Source organism: Canis lupus, chromosome 16 (genome assembly GCF_048164855.1).
Source record: "Canis lupus baileyi chromosome 16, mCanLup2.hap1, whole genome shotgun sequence".
Classification (NCBI taxonomy): Eukaryota; Metazoa; Chordata; class Mammalia; order Carnivora; family Canidae; genus Canis; species Canis lupus.
Genome location: NC_132853.1, coordinates 36224268 through 36243823, shown reverse-complemented (window position 1 = coordinate 36243823; position 19556 = coordinate 36224268). Strand labels below are relative to the sequence as shown.

General features: G+C 50.8%; 1 long non-coding RNA gene across 1 annotated transcript; it reads right to left on the bottom strand.

Annotated features, from left to right (window-relative positions):
- Positions 1-277: 277 nt before the first annotated feature.
- Positions 278-14096, bottom strand: LOC140607499 (uncharacterized). Its single transcript, XR_012009500.1, has 2 exons — positions 13970-14096; positions 278-3209 (listed from the first exon to the last, which is right to left on the bottom strand). It is a non-coding gene; the product is annotated as an uncharacterized lncRNA (long non-coding RNA).
- Positions 14097-19556: the final 5460 nt, after the last annotated feature.

The following is a 19556-nucleotide window of genomic DNA, read 5'->3' as shown; positions in this document are numbered from 1 at the left end:
GGGGGCCCCGCGGGCCGGGGCGGCGGACTCACCTGCGCGGCGGCAGCGGCGCGGGGCGGGAGCGGCCGTCGGAAGGTGCGGCAGGTGCGGGCGGTGCGGAGCCAGCGGCCTGTCGCCATCCGGCCCGGCTCCCTCCCGCCCTGGCCCCGGAGGCGAGGGTCCGAGCGGCCACGTGTCCGGCGGGGGAGTCCGAGGGAGCGAGGGAGTCTGCGGGCCGCCCGCTCCCCCTCCCGGGTATAAATCTTGGGGACCGGAAATACAATAAAACTTCACCGTGTTGATGAACTTCAAATGGTTTACATCCCCTCATGTCCTGAAAAGAAAGACGGCCGGGGGGCGGGTTAAAGGAAAGGGAAACAAATTTACGAGCCGCCGAAGCAGGCGCCCCGGCCCCTTTCTTTCGCCCGAGCGGACTGCGTCCGCGTGGGGAGAAGCCGCCTGGGCCGCCGGCCCCCGGGACGTTGCCTCGGCCGAGCCCGCCGGGGACTCGCCTCCTCGGGGAGTCGCCCAGCGCGGCGGCCAGGACGGCAGCCACCGTCTAGGCTGACAGTTCTCCGAGCCCCACGCACAGCCCCCTCGGCTCCCGGGGCTCGGGGCTCGTCGCCACCGCGGAGCCAGACGCCCCGTCCTTCCCCGCCGGAGCCGGGGCTCTGCCGGCCACGCCCTGTGGCCTCGGTTCTTTGCATCTTTCCGCCGAAAGCGGGTTTTTTATTTTCTCCTCCTCGGTCTCTAGCTGCCAGACCTCTGCCCTGCCCCACCCGTTTACTGCCAGGTACTTGCTCAAAGGGGAGAGAGGCTCAGAAGGCCTGAAAGGGGCTGAGCGAGGGCAGGGGCTCCCAGAAGAGACACCGAGAGGCCGGTCTTGGCCAGAGTGGAGGTGACGGCCAGCGCCGAGTCGTGTCCAAACTGGCGTCGCCCGAGCTCTGCCACCGGCTCCTGTCCGGCTCCTTCAAAGCCTCCGAGTCAAACAAAAACAACCACTACCTGGCACTTCCACTGCCCTCCCTATAGTTCTTTTCCACTACTGGATCGTTCGTTGTTGTTTTTGTTTTGCTTCTGGTTTTTTGTTTTTTACTAAACTTTGTGGAATCCGGATTTGGAATCGCTGACAGGCCGCGGTGAATCCAGACCACGGAAAATCCCTTTTCACTGCGGGCTCCAGATAAGTGGGTGTGAAGTTGATTTTCTGCTCACTTTGTCTCCTGGAGGGGTCTGCTTAGGCACACTTCTGGGTGGGAGAGCCAAGAATTCGATCATGCCTCACGGTTATTCAGCAAAAAAAATACCAAGGATTCTGGTCTAAGAGTTGTTGGAGGGCTAAGATGAAATCGGGTTCAGTCAGGGCTGGGTCCAGGACTTGGGTCCGGCTGCAGACCTTGGAGGGGGTCTGGTGTACTGACAGCCCCTTCTTCCCAGATGGACACAGGTGTGGCCCTGTGTGACCTGCTGGCTCCACGCCGGACCCTCATTCCAGAAAAGGCCCCAAAACCACTTCTGGCGACTTCTTTTTAAAGTGATAAAAAAAGACAGGAGCACCTGGTTGGCTCATTCCACAGAGTATGCAACTCCTTATCTCGGGGTTGTGAGTTTGAGCCCCACGTTGGGCATAGGGATTACTTGAAAAGAAAGAAAGAAAGAAAGAAAGAAAGAAAGAAAGAAAGAAAGAAAGAAGAAAGAAAGAAAGAAAATTTAAAAAAATAAAGTTATAAAAAATGGCATGGGTAGGGAAAATACTATGGTCTACAGTTTGAAAATTTTTTGAAAGGCAGCCCCACTCTATCCCTGCCAGTCCGTGTTGGGAGTAGTGCTCTCTGGGTCCTTCCTTGCCCCAGGAGGAGGAAGGGGGGAGCTTATTAACAGCTGGAAGACAGGAAGTAGCTTGTTTCCATCCCAATATTCATATTCCAGGATATGCATGAGGAGGCACCTCCAGCTCCCTCCTTATTATGTGCCCGAACTCCCTCATTTCACTCTTTATCATGCTCTATTTTTATTAAAAAATACTGTGATGGCAGCTACTAGCAGTCACCCCTCCTCTGAGGAGTTGCCTCTGAGAGCTGTTAGGTTGGGAGGCCAGTAGTTTCCACACCATTCAAGACTGTTATTACCCACCCTCTGCCCCACTCTAGAGGCCTGCAATGGGGGCAGGTCTGTTTGCTGGCTCCCTGCCCATTGCTGACCTGGGTCTCATGATTCCCCGGGGCCGAGGAAAGGGGATTGAACCATTTTAGAGTCTTGGATGCTAGAAAATCTGAAGAGGCCACGGCCACAGAACAGATGGATCTGTGCACATGCAAGACGTGCATATACTTTTCAAGGGTTTTGTAGCTTCTCCCTACCCCGATCCCTAGCCATGGATCTGCATTTAAAAAACAACTCTCTGCATGAGGCTGAACTGCACCCTCAAATACATTCCCATAGATGCCAGCCAGCCTTCTTATTCCGGGGTGGCCTGGCCCCAAATGAGTCAACTTTCAATGCCCAGCACAGACACCCACCAACAGAGGCGCTAGTGCCAACAGGCACCCTCCTGAATGCCACTCAGACACTAGTTGAACTGATGGTCACTCAGTGAATAAAGGCCATTTAGGCAATGTTTCTTTTCACCCTAAGATGTTTTCTGAATACTCTCCCCAAAGCTGGCGATCTCCAAATTATTCAGAAAGTGTAGGTGAGCATGCTGTAAGATTTAGGGGCAACTTTTCCCTACTTTGTCCCTCCTTGAAGATAAAGCGGAGTTCTAGCATAATTGAAGGGGACTGGCCACTGAATGGTGAGAGGAGGCAGTAGAGACTCAGATGCAGAACCCAGGATTCTCAAAGACACCCAAATGGAGACCCCCCCCCCAACACACACACACTTCCATTTAGTTGGAGTCACAAGGAGAATAAATATGTCTGGGCCTTCTTCTTCCGTTTCCTTTCCTACGGTTCCTTATGCGGGAGGGGTGGATTTCAGAGCAGTCTGAGGTGCCGGAAGCCGCATCCCTGAGACCCAGGCTGGATTTTTCTGACCCGGATTTCTGGTCGCCACGGGGAAGCCGCTCTGCTGTCGCTGGCGGGGGAGCCGAGGCCGCGGCCGACCTCTAGGCGGCGCCCTGGCGTTGAGTCCTCGCGCTGCTCTGGGTCCCGCGGTGGTGATTCGGCCGCTTCGCAGACGCGCTGGGCTTGGCCACCAGCTGGCCGCCGGCGCGTCGCCTTTGGCGCCCTCTGCCAAGCAAGAGAAACACGAGGAAACCGGTGAGGGCTGGGGAAGGAATCGGCAGCTCCTCCTGGCTCCCTCCGCTCCCCACCCCCTACCCTCACTCATTCCGGGCTCGGGGGGTGGGGGGGGGGGAGCCTTCCATAGCCCCAGCGCCTGTGGTCTCGCCAGAGGCCTGCTCAAGGGCAGCGCCTGAATCCTTAGCCCCCACCCGCCCATAATGCAGACGAAGACACTGAGACCTGAAGTGGTTAGCCCAAGATCACAGCAGCTATTAAAATGGTGAGGCAGAGCCGGAGGACACGTCCTCTACTCTGAGAACCGAATGTTCTCACGTTAGCACCACCCCAGCAAAAAATGTATTCCTCGTAGGCAAAATTCATTTCCAGAAAGGCAGACTTTGGGGGTTGTCTGTTTGGAAGTTTGAGGTTTTCTGGATTTAAGATTTGGAGGAGCACATAAGGGAATTGGAAGCAGATGCAGGACCATCTACATACAGGACTGGGAGCCAAGACCCTCCCTTCCAGGACATGGCCAGCTCAGTGTTCATAACCTCCCTAGAAGTGCCTGATGGAGGGCAAGTGCCTTAGTCCTTCAAGGTATGGATGAAAATCGACCTACTGGATGGGGTATTGTGAGGTTTGAATACTTTGTAAGAGGCCCTGATGACTAAGAGAAGGTGCAGAATAGACAACTGGCCCATAAACCCAAAGGAGGCAGGCCTTTGGGGCAGACAGTAACGTCACTCTCCTTGGTTCAAATGGCCAGTCGAATTATAGGAAAGGAAGCCAAAGTACAGGTGGGAAAAAGAAGCCTTACTCGGGGACCCAGTCCCTATGAGTCTAAGCTTAGAGACGCCCAGAACCTGAGAAGCACAGGGTAGGAAAAACTGGGGTCCCTCTACTTCTGCCAAGGCAGAGATGCCATTTTATATTGTGAGGCCTTCTTGAACACATCTCTCCAAAGTTCCTCTTAGGACAGTGGTCCCCGAGAACCCCCTGCGGGGAAGGAAGGGAAGAAGAGGAGCCAGGGGGCCCCCAGGGCCCAGGGCAGCAAAGGGCACGCGCCCACCACGGGGCAGACTAGGGGCGCAGCGCCGCCCAGGGCTCAGGTCCTCCGCCCGCCCCGGGAGACGCGCCTTCCCCTCCGGGCAGGGGTTCTCTGGACGCCTAATTACTGAGAGCACATCTGGAGCAGCTGCGCCCTAGCAAGCCTCGGGCACATTATTCCTCGCCAAACTCTATTTTCATTCCCGAGGCTGAATCATAAAAGACTCCAGAGGCAGGATAAATTTGGGTCTGTGTGTGTCAGCAATCTTGTGCGTGTGCGTGCGCGTGCCAGTATGCGAGCGTCCGGGAGGCGTCTGTGCGTCTCACTGTGATTGCCCAATTGATTCGCAAAAGTTAGGGGGAGAAATGGAGCAACATCAGGCGAATTCAACTGCGAACATACTGTCGGCCTCATTATCCGCCCATTTCCAGGGAAAGCATTTGGGGCTGGGAATTAGCCAGTTAATTGCATCACTTCTTTGTTCACTTTAGGGCAGGAGAAACTATCTGCTTTCTGTTAAAACATTCCATATTTCAAAAACTTTAAGATCTTCTCATTGTCAATTTTCTTTATTTCCATCCCCCTTATACCACTTGAACATTCAGATCTGCTGGTATCATATCAACATATCACACACACACACACACACACACACACACACACACACAGGCTTTATGCTGGGATAAGGAGACTCAGTTTCTGCATCTGCAAAATCTGGATATCTTAACTCTTAGGGTTGTTGTAAGGATTAATTAATGTACAATGTGTCTAGGATTTAGCACAGTGCCTGGTGAACAGGGAGTATTTAGTAAATAATACCTATTAATAAAAAGAGAAAAGGAGGGAATAAGGGAGGGGGGAGGAGGGAAGGGGGGGAGGAGGAAGCCTGCTTTGTTCTCAGAGAGCTAGTCTAGGTTGGAGGGTATGTTCTCAGCCTGTATATGTATAATGTATTCTTTTGACTTAGAGCAATGTCCATAAAAGTGAGGCCCCTTGAACCCCTTGGCCTGTAACTACCTCTTCAATAAGGAGCAGAGAATTGGGGCAATTATCTGGCTCATTTCAGGTTCAAACTCCCTTTAGCCTGAAGTATCTGGATCTGGTGGGGGAAAGGTCTGGGAAGTGGTGGCATATTCTCATTCAGCTTCTCAATGAGCATTTCCTTTTGCTGGAGTGAGCAAGATCCTGCTTTAGAGAATGGGTGGAAAAAGGGGACCCAGAGAGCTGGAATTAAAGCAGAATATCTGAGAAATACTTTTTAAAAACTAGAGCTTGCTCATTTCCTGGGCATCAGGAAGCTTTGGGGTTCTCCAGGCCTCAGAGACTCCCCAGACAAATCACAGACCTTTGCCTGGTGGGAACTCTCATTCTGAATTCCACAAACATCTCCTGAGTGTCTACTGTGTGCCTAGCACTGAGCTAAGCTCTGGGGCTCCAGCGGGAGCTGCACCCCCCTAGTTAGCAGTGCTGACTTGCAGCCAGTGAGAGGTCTCTGCTCCCAGAAACTAGTCCAGGAATCCCAGAAGGGGGAAGACCCTGCTGGGTGAGAACTTCTGGCCAATGACAGCACTGCTTTTTCAGGGCCAAAGTTCTGGTGCAGGGGCGGGGCCAGATGGTCTGAGGGCACCCCCCTCCCATTGTCTGTCTGAAAGAGGCCAACTCCACGGTGGGGATGGCCTTGTGGGGGGAGGGGTGGGGCACAGGGAATTGAGAAGGGGTGGAGAGATGGCTTGAGGCTCCTGACCCTCAGTCGGAGGTTCCTGAGAACACCAATTAGCTTTTTTTTTTTTTAATTAGTAAAGTAGGGAACAAATGGGCATATATTTCTTCTGCTCTGATTAAAAGCATTTAGGTCAGGTGTTCCCAGCCTGAATTATTCAGTTTAAGTTGTCCCAAGCAGAAAATTGTTTATTTTTCCTTTTTATTTTCAGGCAGGGGTCTGAATACTATTAGCCAGCCATTGGCTTCTTGTTACAGCCCAGAACTGTGGGGGCTGGTAGGTGGTGGTTGTGTCAGCCCAGAGAAAGACAACTAGCAATGGGTTGGAGTCTTTCCTTCCCCAAAAAGCATTTGCTTGAAATATGTAGGCAATTGAGGTCTAACCTGGAGGGGCTGGGTTTTGTGGTGTCTGTGTGTGTTAGGGTGTGTGTGTGTGATAAGCTGGATAATTTCCTCTTCCTTTTTTTTTTAAGATTTTATTTATTTATTCATGAGAGACACACAGAGAGAGGCAGAGACACAGGCAGAGGGAGAAGCAGGCTCCATCCTGGGAGCCTAACGCGGGACTCAATCCCAGGACTCCAGGATCATTCCCTGAGCCAAAGGCAGGCACTCAACCGCTGAGCCACCCAGGCATCCCAATTTCCAGTTCCCTTAATTTGTCTGAATGTAGGTAGTCCTCCTAAAAGAAGGAATTTTGCTCACTTCCCAGACCTCAATGAAATCTGACTTTCTTCAGGGAGTTCCAGCTTGGTCAGGTCACAGGTAGGGAGAAGGCTGGAGAGCTGTTACTAGGCTGCGGATGAAGAGTCTAAAGAAGCCACAACACACAGACTGGGTGAAACTAGAGGTCCTCCAGGTTTGGCAGGGGCTACCTGATGTGCTTGGCTCCTTACTAACAAAATTACAAAAACTTTTAGGAGCAAGTCCTTCCCCTCTCAACCCACAGTTTGGAATCCCCAGCCTCTAACCCTGGCTAAACCCTCAGTCCCACAATGAGTTGGGGTCTCTGAGGAAACTGAATAAGTAGATTAATAAGGAACAAAAAAGAACATTCCACTGCTTGATCCCTATTTGCTTGGCCCTCAGACAGCATTACCTAGGGGGTTGTCACCAGATAGCCTTCCCTTTCCAGATGTTTCAGTACTTATTTTTTTATTTCCTGGGAGGCTGCCCAAGTCCCACTTCTTTCTAGCAGCTGGTCCCACCCTGGACCAGTCCATGATCAGTTTTCCCCAGCAAAGCTCGAGACCCTGTTCAGGGAAAGAGGAAAAACCGATTCCCACTGGGAACCCAGGCCCCGCATGCAGGTAGAGGTGGAGAGAGGGACACTGCTGCTTGGATGTTTTTAAAGACGAAGGTTGACCTGGTAAACACCAAGGTATCAGCTACAGGCAAAAAAGTGAAGACCTGTATTAACTGACCATATTTGGTCTCAGCATTTTCCAGACATCAGCTTCTTTAACCAATCCAAATAGGAGTTCTTAACCTGGGGTCCAAGGGGTCTGAAATCCTCTGAAATTGTGGGATTTGGTGAGTACTACAAAAGTATCCCCCCCCCTCCGGAAAGAATCAATAGTTTTCATCAGTATTTTAAAGTATCAGTTGAGTGAAGAGTTAAGAACCTTTCACCCACCATTCACATACAAATACCTCAAATGTGACGCAGAGGGAGGCAGTGAAATAGACTTGGGCATCTGACAGGAAAAATTAAAAGAGAAGACGAACAATTATATCATAAGGTCTGGTGAATACTGTCACCTGGCCTGCACCAGAAAAACGGGCACCTGCTCACAGGTACTGGGCGCTCCAGGACAGAGACAGGTGGGCCCACAAACCCATCCTGACCTCGTTGCACCCTTGCCCGCGCAGAGGAGTGAGCAAGGTCTCTGGGGCTCTAATTGAAAATGACATGGAGCTTTTTCTCCACTGGGGCCTGGATCTTCTGCCATTTGTGGCCTTGTCCCGAGTTGGCCCATACGGAAAAGGAACTGAAAGTTTCAGCATCCGTTTTTCCCTCGGAAAGGACTCGCTCGCTGCGGAGATCCCCGGATGGATCTCTAGCTCCCTGGATCCCAGCCAGGGCCCAGGGGCCGAGTCTGAGACCCGGGAGCCTAGACGGCCAGCCGGGCCGCTAGCCATGACCTTAAAGTTCTCTTGGCCTCGGGTTGGGCGCGGTAGGGGAGGGAGAGGCCGTCAACAGGTAGACAGAAGCAGACACAAAGAAAGGGGCCGCTGAAAGCAGCTAAAGAGAATGACAAAGAGGGAGCCAGACAGGAGCCGGGAGCCGGAGCGCGGGGGCAGGTGGAGCCGGCAAACCCGCGTGCTGAGAAGGGCCCACGGGGGCCGCGAGGCAGCCAGGCGCGTCTCCTTTACCCATCTTTACCGGGAGGTTAATGACTCCGCCAGCGCCCCCTCGTTCCAAACTGCCCATTGAGGACTCCTCGGTCTCCTTAAGGCTCTCTGGTTAATTAGCCGGTTCGGGAGGATAGAGGTGGACCTGGCGGGGTTTCGCTAGATCGTTAGTTAATTGTGGGGAGGAAGGGCGCATCCAGGAGGAGAAATCCGGGGCCGGGAATGGGGGCAAGTGGTGCAGGCGCCGTAGGCCGGAGGGAGCAAATGAACTCTGGGTGCGCGGGGTGGCCGATCCCAGGACCCACTCGCCCCCGGGGCAGAAGAGCGGCAAGACGCTCCCTCGGAAAGCGCGCCCTGTCGCAGCCTCTGCGGGTCCCCGCGCGCCAAGATCCCGGTTGAGGCGAGGCGCTGGGTCAGCCTGCACAGCCGCGGGTGGCCGGCCGGAGCCCCCACCCGACCCCATCTCCTCGGGAGACCGCAGACGCCGGGAGTCCGCCGGCCCTTGGCGTTGCGGCGTCCGAGGGGGCACCTGTGTGATTGCGACCTCCCTTCGCCCCTTTATTGCCGCTTCCGGACGCCTGGGCGGGTTTGAACGCCTCCTTTCTAATCCCTCCGCCAGGTTCCCGCCTCGGGAGGCCCCGGGCTCGGAGCCGGGCCGTCCCAGGCTTGCAGATCCCACCCCTGCGGCGCCAGACTGCTACTGGGCTGGCGGCGGCGGCTGGGGCGGGCGGCGCGCCGAGTCTCCGCGGCGACTGCGGCCACTGCGTGCGGCCGCCAACCTGCCCGGCGACCTCCCGGTCCTCCTGCCCGCCGCGGGGAGGCCGTCGCGGAGCCGGCCCTGAGACCTTCGCTCCGCGCCCCGCCGGGAGGTGATCCCCAACCGAGCACTGCGGGGTGCGTGCCGTCGGGGACGGCTGCGCTGCTGGCCCAGCGCAAGGGAACCTTGCACGGGACTTGGGGACGTTCCGCACAGCTCCCAGCAATGTTTGGATTTGGGGGACCGAGGGGCGCTGCTGTCACAAATCCCTCGCACGGAGAGGCGACTGTCCGGAACCCCCGGAACCCCCCCCCCCCAAGACCTGGTCCCACGGCAGAGGGCGGTGACGCGGTCTCTCCCGGGAGCTGCAGCAGGAGTCGCGAGGCAGGGACACCTCAGTCTGCAGGAGGAGGAGCCGTGGAGGGAGAAGGTGGCTGCGAGGGGCCTCACTCCGTCCGCTTCACCTCAGAGCCGGGAGGTCCCCGAGGCCTGGGAGCGCAACCGCTGAGCAAGAGGTAAGTAGCGATTTGGCTCCTCTCCCTCTTACACTGTTTTAAAGGACAAAGTCTTTGGGTATTGACTTCTCTCGCCATAAAAGAGTTTGGGGCAATCTGACCGGTCCTGGCGAGTCGGGGGCCTTGGCCGTAGTTTAAGGGGAAAAAAAAATCCGTTGGATAGTGGAGGCTCAGAAGTTTGTGGTTATTTTTCTCATTATGATTAGTTAATATCCAGGTTATTTTGGACTAAATCCTCACTTCCACTCAAGCCAAGATTCAGCCTTGGACAGCTGCCCGGCTGTACTTCAAAGGCAGAGGACTGAAACCGGGCACCTCAGGGAGCCCCAAGATGGGATGTGATGAGGATGGGGCTCTTTGGCCTTAATTATCCCTGCAAGATAAAGGGTGTTATTCCTGTAACTGGGGTTGAGGATGGAGGTAGGGCAAGGATGAAAAGTGGGCTGAGGTAGCCACTCTGGCATCTTCCTGAGGAAGAAGGAGTTGAGATTTGGGCAACTTTTCAGATCCTAGTGGGTTACAGACAGTGGTGGGGAGAAGAGAGCCTCCTGGGGGCTTCTGCAGGTGGAGATCCACCTAGTAAGCAGTGAGGTATCAGCCCAAGGGGAAAAAAAGTGAAAACCTACATTAATGACCATATTTGGTCTCAACATTTTCCAGGCACAGACTCCTCTGATCAATCCAAATAGGAATTCTTAACCTGGCATTCAAGGAGTGTGAAATCCTCTGAAATTGTGGGATTTCATGGCTCTACACAAAGCCCTTAGTCATCTTCTGAGAAGGTCTGGGAGGGGAAGGAGGCAGGGGGAACATAGGAAAAGGTGAGAGGTCACAGACCCTGAAGCCTAGCTCCCTAGAGACTGAGCTCTGAACCTCAAAACCTGAAACCTCAAGCTGACCCTATGTATGTATTACCAAATTGGAGAGTGGAAAGGTGCAAGTCAACCAAGGAGAAAATTTTCTCCATTGTTTGCAAGATGGGTCTGGATGTCTAAGTAGATTGCAAATCTGGATGTTTTTAGGATTTTTTTTGTTTTGTTTTGTTTTTCCTTTTCAGTTGTTCCTGATTTTTGACTGGGCTCTAGGGCCAGTAGGGCAGCCAGGCAGGAGGAAAGGGACGGGGATCTCCAGCAACCCCCCTCCCCACCACCTCCACCTGGTGAACAACCTAGGGTCTCCTGCCCACCAGGTCAGGGCCAAGCCTACCCTGGCCAAGGCTCATTCGGTGGCAGGCCTGGCCTCGACCCGGTTAGCACTGAGGACTCATTTATTTTTCTGTGAGCCCAGACCTGCCCAAGCTACACACTGCCTCCACACTGCCAGATGTGCCTCCACATCTGGCCACCCAAATAACTAGAGCATTTTCTCTTCTTCCTGTTTTTGAAAACTGCATTAGTCTCACATCCTTAGTTCCTCTTAAGGAAGATGGTGCCATTGGATCTTGGGGTATGGGGGCTGCAGAATCAAACTACGTCTAAGCATTGGACAGCAAGGTCTACAATGACAACTTGGCACCTCCAATCACAGTTCTTGGTGCTGACTGGATGGGTCAAAAATTCTCTCCTTTCTCTCTCCATCCCTTCTCCCCAAGCCCAGAAGAGTCATGGATTTTCTGTCTTTCTGTGTTTGGAGAGGAAGAGAAAACAAAACCTAAGAGTCAGAGAGTAAGCAATGAGGGAGGAGAAAGTGAGGGAGATAATTCCAATAGATTAAAAAAATCTACCTCTCTTTCTAAACCAACAGCATCTGAATACTAATATTTGTTTTAATCAGGCCAGGAAGAGGAGTTGGAGACAGAGTGGGCAGGAGACTAAGTTCCCAGCTTAACAGATGCTCCAATCATGAGGTCAGTGGCTTCCAAGGCAGTGAGAAGTCAAAAGTGCCAACCGTCTGCTCAGGATGGTCTGAGTCTCCCAAATTGCAGTGTAGAAGAGTGAGGGGCTCCCCTTAGGGGCCTCTGAGGTCTCCCATAGTGCCTTGCCTGGGGTTAGTAAAGCCTTTCCTTGTGTTTCTTCTGAGGTAGTGTGCACATGTATGTTTGTGTTGGGGTGGTGGTTCTAAACCACGGCAGAGGTAGGGTAATGCACTTCCTGGGGAGTCTATGGTGTTGTGGTTGGGAGTGGAAGGGGGTTTCACCCCTCCTGGACTGGGGTAGTGAGGAGGCCTCGCTGGACTTGAAACCAAGTGCTCTAGACTCTAGGGAAAGGGAGGCGCTGCAGCTCCAAAGAGGATTTGCAGGGAAGATCAGATCAGAAAAAGCCCCAGACTCTCTTCCTTCAAGGGTGAGAGAAATACACTGAGAAATGTGAACTTTCACTCAGGGAACACCTCCATTCCATGATGGGTCATCATGCTTGTACTGTGCTGTATGTTTCCACATTTAGCATACGTGGAATATGTGAAATATACCATGCACTGGTCTAATTTGGAAGAGGGGGTGTATACAGGTGAAAATGTGAATTTCCCACCTGGAACCTTATTATTGAGCACAACTGGGAGCACATAATTTTCTGTCTCTTTTGCATGTTTTTTTTTTTTTTTTAACCAATCCTCAATCTTTACCGGGTGCTTAAATACTGGGAAAGGCACAGCTGCCCTGATACAGGAATTCCCACTGATTCTTGAGGTTTACTAATTCCTGAGAGACCCCACAATACTGCATACCCCTTTATGTCTACTTCTCTCTGCACGCCTTTTCAACAGCACATAGGTGCCCCTGAACCAGTCCATACAGATTGAGGTCCTTTCCCTCCTTTTGCTCCTTACCATGAACAACCAAATCCTCTACAAAAATGCACAGGCATCATTTTCGGGAGTGTGAGTTTCAAGTAAGATGGCGGCCCAGGCATCCCTGCAGATTTGGATACATGCTTTCCTAGGCAGGAGGCCACCCCAGCCCCAGCACAATCCAGAGGGCAAGGAAACCTGGATTCCCTTGCAGCAGGGAAAAGCCATCAGAAGGAAGAGACTCCTCCTAGCAGTCTCCCTCCATCCCTTGCAGGGGACTCCTAGAGAGAGAGCTGATTCTACCCCCCGGGGGGCCTGGTGCTCCCGTCTGGACCCAGAGTTCCAGGCCAATTTCTAATTTCCACGGAGAAAGAATAGCATCTCCCTTTCCAAGCTACCCCCACCCGCGAGGCCATTCGGGACGGACAGCCCGGTCTCTCTGGCTACATCCGCTTGGAATCTGGAGTTGCAAGGGGGAGACCCGGCGGAGAGGGCCCGAGGCTGCGGAGACGCTCAGCCCGCGGCTGTGGGGAGCCAGGGCTGCGGGGAAGCGACGGGAGGCGAGCCTCGGCCTCTCACACTCCTCGGCTAGGAGCAGGAGTCCAGCGCGAGCGGGGCGGGAGGTCAAGGCTTTGCGCTCTGGTCCCGGGAGGCCCCACCCGGGAGGCTGGGTCCGTCCGGAGCCCAAGGTTAACCGGCGGCCCGGGGTGGCCCGCGCTGGCCTCACAGCGCGGCCGGGGACTGCTGGACCCCAGAGGGGTCTTCTGCGCCTCGCTTTGAGCTGCGTGGTCGCGGCCTCCGGCGGCGAGCGGAGGCCGGGCGGGGAGTGTCTCACCTACCTCTCCGAACCGCGCCGTCCTCCGCGCGTCTTCAGAGGCTGCAGCGACCCGGGCTTTGGGCGCGCCAGAGCTAGGGACCCAGGTGCCGACTCCGGGGCCCAGGGCTCGGCGGCTTCGGGCTGCCGCCCCCCGCCCGTGAGGCCTCTGGGCGCAGAGTCTAGGTCTGGGGCGCCCGGGTGCAAGGAGACTCGTGCGTCCTCTATCCCCCTGGAGCCGGCGAGGGGGCGACAGGGGCGAGGACAGGGCCGAGGGGGCGCATTGGCGCGGGCGCCACCGTCCTCCGCGCCGCCCGGGCGGGGCCCCCGCCAATCTCACCTGCCCCCTTCCTGGGGCGCCGTCGGATGACCGCGCGGCGGTTCCAAGAGTGGGCCTTGCGCGGCGTGGGGAAAGGCCAAAGCCGCGGAGGAAAGGCGCCGAGATGGCCGGCAGACAGAGAGACTCGTGTGTGTGTGTGTGTGTGTGTGTGTGTGTGTGTGTGTGTGAGAGAGAGAGAGAGAGACAGAGAGAGAGAGAGAGAGAGAACGGACAAGAGAGAAGGAGATGCGGGGATCGCTTCCCAGAGAAGCCGTCAAATGCAGACATAGACAAAAGAAGTAGGGGAGAAAGAGTCTGGGGGACAGAAAGAAGCCCCGAGGGTTTCTGAAGCGACAAGTTGTCCTTGGGAGTTGGGAATGTGAGAGGGAGGGGCAAGGCCAGAGGAGTCTAAGAAGAGGAGGGGGCGTGCAGACCCTTGGCTGGAGGCGACCGATCCACGTAGAGGACGCAGAACCCGGGCCCTCCTCCGTCCCCCTCCCCCAGACCCTCACCCTGTTGCAGCCCATCTCCGGCTGGATGCAGCGCAGCGCCAGGCGCTTCCCGCGCTCCCTTCCTGGTGCCCCGCCTATCTGGGGCTCGGTCCCGCCTAGGGGACAGCACCAGGCTGAGGGCTGCCCTACCAACTGTTCCTTTCTTCTGTTCGCTGGGCCTTAAATGAGATTCTCCCCTCATTAGATGATAAGGACAAGTGAGGCCAAAGGGAACGACCTTGGCCAAGGTCAAAGGAAGAACTTGGAAGTTTCACCTTCCATCCCAACCCTTAGGATCTCTTTGCGTCTTTGCCCTTCTGGTTACTAGAATGGCATCCTGAAACCACAGGCTTTTCTCTTTCTCTCCAAGACCAGATAGAGATCCCAACTTACCTGCACTCGTGGAAGGGCCACAAAACAGCCCAGCTGGCTGGTCTCCAGGAGTTATTTGGCCTCAGATCTGAGACCTTCCTCCTCAGCCAGCAAAAGGCTGGGGACCTACTGGTAATCCAGCCCTTTCCTGCAAATGGCTGTCCAGGATGGGGGTGGGGTGTGTCTGAGATCTGAGTTCTAGGCCCGGCTCCCCTGCTCTTACCCTGGAACTTCAGCCCCACCCCCTCTCCAGGTTTTAGTTTCCTCTGAATCTGCAGGAGCAGGCTGGGTGATTGATGCTTTGCCTCTTCATCCTCCTCTGGTTTGCAGGTTCTGGTGAACTTTCACTGTGGAGACCAAAACATATCCGCATGGTGATTTTATTCTGTAGCCATTCTATATTCATTAATCACAAATATGGAAATAATAGTAAAGTTAAATTTTGCTTCCATGACTATTTTTCTATTTTCCTTTTCTGTACTTTCTATTTATTATAGTATGAATGCAGCAAAGGGTGCTGATATTAACTGTATGGCTCAATGTATTTTGCATATGTACACATGTATATAATCACCACTTAGGTCAAGATATTTCCAGCCTGCCAGAAGTCTCCCTTATAATTCCTTCCAATGAAAAAATCTCTTAGTTCATAACCTCCAGAAGTAACCATAACTCTGTCTTCTCTCACCATAGATTAGTTTTGTCTGTCCTTAAAAGATATATAATGTAATAATGTTATGTATTCTTTTGTGTTTGGCTTCATGAGCTCAGGATTATGTGTATGGGAATCGTACGTGTTGCCGTATGCTACAGTAGTTCATTCTATTTATCGCCATACTCCATTTAGTGTCATATTCCCTTGTATGGATATGTCCCAATATATTTATCCATTCTTCTCTTGGTGGATGTTTGGCTTGTTCCCAGTTTGGGGCTGCACTTAGAGACTCAGGATTGGAAATGCTTTGCCATGGGATAGGAATAGTATGCTAGATACTGACAGTTTTCTAAAGTGGTTGACCATTTGACACTCCCACCAGCAATGTATGAGAGAGCTAGTTGCTCACGTACTTTCTAACACCTGGCGTTGTCTATCTTGTTCATTTTAATCATTATGGTGATGTTCCAACGTGTGTGTGGGTGTGTTTAAAAAATTGTGATTAAAACAAAGCTTCCCATCATAACCGTTTAAGGTGGACAGTTCAATAGTTAACTATATTCACATCATTGTATAACAGATCTCTAGAACTTTTTCGTCTGCAAAACTGACTCTATGCCCACTAAGCAACAATTCCTCCTTCTCCCATTTCCTCCAGCCTTTGGCAAGGACATCTACTTTCTGTTTCTATAAGGTTGACTACTTTAGATATCTCCTATAAGTTGACTCATACAATATTTGTCTTGTTATGACTACCTTATTTCACTTAGCATAATATCCTCAAGGTTCATCCATTTTGCAGCATGTGATAAGATTTCCCTATTATTTAAGGCTGAATAATATGCCATTGCTGTGTATACCACATTTTTTTTATTCATTGATCTGTCGATGGACATTGGGTTCCCTTTACCTCTTGACTACTGTAAATAACACTGCAGTGAATATAGTGTGCAAACAGATTTTCAAGATCCTGCTTTCAAATCTTTTTTTTAAAGATCTTTTTACAGTAACTGTACACCTAATGTGGGGCTCAAACTCACAACCCCAAGATCAAGAGTCACATGCTCTACCAACTGAGCCAGCCAGACACCCCAACTGCTTTCAAGTCTTTTGGGTCTATACCCAGATATGGGATTGCTGGGTCATATGGTAATTCTATTTTTAACTTTTGGTGGAACCTGTATACTGTTTTCCACAATGGCTGTGCCATTTTACATTCCTATGGACAGCACATAAGAATTCCAATCTCTCCACATCTCACCAACACCTGTAATTTTTCTGTTTATTTTTAATAGCAGTCATTCTGGTAGGTGTGAGGTGGTATCTCTTTGTAGTTTTAATGTGCCTTTCTTTGGAGATGAGTGAAGTTGAGCACTTTTTCATATATTTATTGGCCATTCCTATATCTTCCTCTGTGAATGTTCTCTAAGCCATTCCTATATTCTCCTCTGTGAAAGTCTTCCCCACTTGCATACTCTTTCTCTTGCTAAAATAAATATAAATAAAATCTTTTTTTAAAAAAATAACACCTTTCCCCCTCTTTGTACTAAGTTTGTAAGTTATTTCCATTGCAAACATTTCTCCCAGTTTTCTATCAATTTTGTTTATGGTATGTTTTCCATATGTTTTTAAAATAAGATCAAAGATCTTTATCTTTTTTAAATAGAAATTTGGGGTATCTGGCTTTCTTTTTTTTTTTTTTGGCTTTCTTTTTTTCTTTTTTCTTTCTTTCTTTCTTTCTTTCTTTCTTTCTTTCTTTCTTTCTTTCCTTTTTTTTTTTTTTTTTGTATCTGGCTTTCTTTAGAAAGTTCTCCTTGACCCAAAGTGTTCATATTGCCACCACAAGTAACTATAAGAAATCTGTCATTTTACAATTTGTAGATTAAAAGTCACACACAGGTTTCACTGGGCTGAAATCAAGGAATTGGAAGGACTGTGTTCCTTTCTGGAGGCTCTAAGGGAGGATCTGTTTCCTTGCTCTTTCTGGTTGTTGGCAGAATGTAAGCCTTCTTACACTGCAGGACCCCTGATCTCTAGCGGCTAATAGAGGGCTGTTCTCAGCATCTAGCGGTCACCCACATTTCTCACCTGTCTCTCCTCCACCTTCAAAGCCAGCAATGGCCTGTCAAGTCCTCCTAGTGCTTCAAATTTCTTTTCATTCTTCTGAGGTCTCATTTCTCTAGTTTGGCCAGGAAAGTTTCTCCAGTTTTAAAGATCCACATGATTAGATTGGTCCCACCCAGATAATCCAGGATAATCTCCCCTTCTCCAGGTCTTTATCTACAAAGCCCTTTTGCTGTATAAGGTAACATACTTACAGATTCCAGGAATTAGGGTAAGGATATCTTTGGTGGGGTGGGTGTGGGGGATTAATCTGTCTACCACGACACCTAAATGTTGTTTTTCCTTATTTTTTTTTTTTAAATGTAAGCCTTTAGGGGATCCCTGGGTGGCGCAGCGGTTTAGCGCCTGCCTTTGGCCCAGGGCGTGATCCTGGAGACCCGGGATCGAATCCCACATCGGGCTCCCGGTGCATGGAGCCTGCTTCTCCCTCTGCCTTTGTCTCTGCCTCTCTCTCTCTCTCTCTGTGACTATCATACATAAATAAATAAATATTTTTTAATAAAAAAAATATTAAAAAAAATAAAAAATGTAAGCCTTTAATATACCTGAGATATATATAGTGTGAGAGTGCATGTTTGTTCACAGGCTTGGTCATCTTTCCCTGTGATTATTGGCTCTTCTATAAATGGCTCATTTAAAACCTTAGCTCATTTTATTTATTTTTTTAAGATTTTATTTTTATGTACTCTCTACACCCAACATGGGAATCAAACTCACAACCCTGAGATCAAGAGTCATATGCCCCACCGAATGAGCCAGCCAGGTGCCTCAAAACTTTAGCTCATTTTTATCATTGGCCTTTTCATTGTCACTTAATGAGAGCTCTTAATTTTTTGGTAAATACTAATCTTTAACCCTTTAACTGCCAGTCATGGTGAAAATGGCCTTTTGTTTTGTTGAACAAAAATCAACAGTTCTTGACCTCATGAAACTATATTCTGTCAAATAAATTTATTAACCTAGAAGCCAGCATTTAATTTCTAATTCATATAAAGTACTTGAAGAATACAAGGAACTGGGTGCTATGATAGAGAATAATGAAGGAACATAATTTGAAAGTGGTCCAAGGAAGTTGTCTATAAGGATGTGATGCTGAAACTAAGATCTGAAAAATAAGATAAAGAGTTATCTTGGAGAAGCATGGAAAGCAGGAGTGTTTCTGGCAGAGGACAACTATTGAAAGGATCCTGAAGTAGTATATCCAGGCTAATTAGAGAATAATTTTCTGTCATTCTGTAAAACTGTCTTTAGAATAGGTTATTTTGTGCTCGCTTTGGCAGCACATATACTAAAAATAGAATAGGTTATTTTAGTCTGGACTGCAGATACTTAGATTCATAGAACTTTTTTTTTTTTTTATGATAGTCACAAAGAGAGAGAGAGCGAGAGAGAGAGGCAGAGACACAGGCAGAGGGAGAAGCAGGCTCCATGCACCAGGAGCCCGACGTGGGATTCGATCTTGATCCTGGATCTCCAGGATCGCGCCCTGGGCCAAAGGCAGGCGCTAAACCGCTGCGCCACCCAAGGATCCCCATAGAACTTTTTTTTTAAAAGATTTTATTTATTGGGGATCCCCAGGTGGCTCAGCGATTTAGCACCTGCCTTTGGCCCTTTTTAAATCTTTAAAAAAAAAATTTTATTTATTTATTCATGAGAAACACACACAGAGAGAGAGAGAGGCAAAGACACAGGCAGAAGAAGTAGGCTCCATGCAGGGAGCCCAACGTGGGACTTGATCCCAGGACTCCAGGATCACGCCCTGGGCTGAAGGCAGCGTTAAACCACTGAGACACCCAGGCTGCCCACTTTTTTTTTTTTTTTTTGGAGGTTTTTTTTTTTAAGATTTTATTTATTTATTCATGATAGACATAGAGAAAGAGAGAGAGAGGCAGAGACACAGGCAGAAGGAGAAGCAGGCTCCATGCCAGGAGTCCAACACAGGACTTGATCCCAGGATTCCAGGATCCCGCCCTGGGCCAAAGGCAGGCACTGAACTGCTGAGACACCCAGGGATCCCCTTTTGGAGGTTTTCTTTTGGAAGAGGTCAGCTTTATTGAGGTATAATTTATATGTAATAAAATTCACTATTTTAAGGTGTATCATCCAATGCTTTTTAACAAATGCGTACATCTCTGTAACTACTACCACCATCATAATATAGAACATCTCTATCACCACAAAAAGTGTCCTGGTGCACTTTTGCTGTCAATCTCCTCCCCACCCATCCCCAGACCCAGGTCATCTATGACCCTGTTGTCACCATTGTCTTGATTTTCCTAGAATTTCCTGTAGAGGGAATCATGTGAGAATGTTTTTGCCCGTTTTTCTCTTACTTTGCATAATGCTTTTGAAATTTAACTAGGGGATCCCTGCGTGGCTCAGTGGTTTAATGCCTGCCTTCAGCCCAGGGCGTGATCCTGGAGTCCCGGGATCAGGATCGTGTCCCACATTGGGCTC